The 2,500-nt window shown below is 37.9% G+C and overlaps 1 protein-coding gene across 5 annotated transcripts in view; it reads left to right on the plus strand.

Moving 5' to 3' along the window:
• LOC143022075 (ras-related and estrogen-regulated growth inhibitor) overlaps nt 1-2,500 on the plus strand; it is a gene marked incomplete at its 3' end in the record, with an annotated part of 67,174 nt that overhangs the window by 27,018 nt on the left and 37,656 nt on the right. The window contains 1 exon segment of one of the 5 annotated variants that reach the window (XM_076180050.1): nt 1,963-2,034. 5 annotated transcript variants of the gene reach the window in all.

Raw genomic sequence — 2,500 nt, forward strand, 5'->3', positions numbered from 1 at the left:
AATCGTCTTAAAATAACTATTTATTGTGTCATTTGAGTTTGGTATGGAGATGCTGTTTTGGAAGAATATTCTCATTGGGGTGCAGAAAGTATGAGTTTCTTTTTTTGTAGTTGTGTGATATATGAGTAGCAATGGAGGTCCTTCAAGGGTTTTTGCGTTGAATTGTATATAAAATATTTTCATGTGGTGCTTACTGAGGAGGATTCTCGTTTCTACTTGTTGACAATTTATTAAGTGTTATTTAATCGTTTGTTCGTTTCTTTTCTTGACAAATAGTGTAACTAGTTCCCAAGTTCTTATCCGTTGCATGTTCACATGAAATGGATCAGTTCACAAACAGAATCACTAGTTAATTTTCCAAGTTCTGCCCGTCTGTCTTTAATTTGTACACCTTCGACATTAAAATATATCCAGATCATAAACAATGACAGCAATATTATATGGAAGAGAAGTTAAAGGAATTGGAGTATTATGGCTAGGGTATTTATATAAACCGTGGTTCAAGTTTCCTCACGGCAGAGTGAATCATCACCTCCCTCCAACTCACCATTTCGATTACATGAGCCAACTACAATATTCGTTGTTATAAGTGAATAAACAATAAATGTGGACGTAAATAGTCTGATGTTGGTTTTTATGACAAAAGGCGTAGGGTTGCAAATGTTGCAAGTTTTTTTTTTCTTTTCTTTTTTGCTGCCATGCAGACGCCTATACCCTTTTATTATTTTCTGTAAAGAGTTGGCGGGAAATATGACGCTTAAATATTTCTTAAAGAAACATCTAACTACACCCTTGCTGTCAGTCTCTCATTGCACTTTCAATGTCACTGTCAACAAGCTCAGTTCAGCGCAGTTAGCTTCCTAATTTTCACTCACATTTTTACCCCTTTTATAATCATTATTTCATAATAAACTGTCACTTGTGGAATGTTTTCCCCACATCTTTTCATGGGGCGTTTGCAACAATTCATTCTCGGAAGCACAACAGTTGCTTTTAGTTGCATGAATGAGCCAGCGTTTGAATTAAATTGCGTATGTTTATGCATGCAGAACTAAGCAAGATGGCGCTAGTCACGTGACTACCTGGCCGGCGGGGACATTTTATCGTCCTCGTGCCTGCCCGTGTCTGCTTGTACACAGACCGTTTCGTCTGTGAAACACCACGCTTCAAGGCTGTGATTTGTCTAAGGTAGCTCTTTTTTCAGATGAAGTAGAATCCTTTACCTTGGGTTATTAGGTATGTCTGAGGAGGATCTAAACAAACAAATCAAACACAGGACACCATGCCAGCTAAGCCTAAATCAAGATGCATAAATAGTAGGAACCAAGGCTTCAGTGCATGAACACTTGTGTATTGTTGATATATCTGCTTCAAGAAGTACGTCGTTTGGTTGTTTGTTTACAATTTCAAGTTTTGACGAACTTTTGATGATGATATTACTTGCAGCGCACTTCCGTCTGACGCTGAAATTGTAAATAAGCAGACGACGTGTTTCTTTGAGCAGAGCCTAGATGATCTAGGGGATTTGATGGGAAACGTTAAGTATAAATGGCCCCCAGTCTGTTAACGGCAAACTGAGAAGTTATTGATTTATGTAGTTTCTCTACACCTCTTAAAGACAGAAAAAGGTTACTTATGTAATGTTATGTCCATTTTTTATACTAGGGCAGGCATAGATCTTAAAACACCAAAACAGTTACTAATGATGGAACACGGTTGGGATTGTCTGAAATGCAAGACTTATCGGATGAACATGTTTTAGGCGGCGATTCTGTTCGTCAGAGGAGAATTTTTCAGTTTTTATTTTGACTAACGCCAACTGATTTTATTCAGAAGAAGGAAAAGCCCGGGGAATGAAGGATTTGTAGACCATGTCAACAATGCCTGCTCACAAGGCGTTTACAGAAATAGGACGTGATGACTCAGAGCATCTTGCTTGCCAAGGGTAGGAGCACAGCCGTCATGTCCAACAGACCAGTGGACATTGACTCCTTGGGGTCGTACACGGCTGAATTAAGGACAGTTGATCGTCTGGTAAGGAGGTAGTTAGACGTGTGATAGAAATTAGAAAGCGCAGTGTTTTTGACTGCCGTTGAGAAGTGAAGACTTTCGAATTCACTAAGTTTTGGAACTTAAAGATAACATAGAACATCTTGTTTCATAGCTGTATCATCGATGGTTCGATAGAAAAAAATACTGAGATGCCCATATTCTTGTGGATAATTTGGGCATATCGTTTTGTCTTAATCTGTGTGTTTTTTTTTAGGTCTTCAATTGTATCATTGAAACTTGCATGCCTTTTTTCAAATTTGAGGGATTCAGCGAATGTTTATTTATTGACTTGTTTTTTCTTGAAGATTTATATATCTAATACGATTTGACGACCTAGATGAAATATTAAAACAAGGACGGTAGTCAAATGGTTGAAAATTATCACCCTAAGGACAGACTGAATCTAAGTTTACTCACTGAATGAAGGGTAGGATTGAGTACAGAGACA

Source organism: Oratosquilla oratoria, chromosome 3, assembly GCF_046742065.1.
Source record: "Oratosquilla oratoria isolate Oo_2021 chromosome 3, ASM4674206v1, whole genome shotgun sequence".
In the NCBI taxonomy this organism is placed as follows: domain Eukaryota; kingdom Metazoa; phylum Arthropoda; class Malacostraca; order Stomatopoda; family Squillidae; genus Oratosquilla; species Oratosquilla oratoria.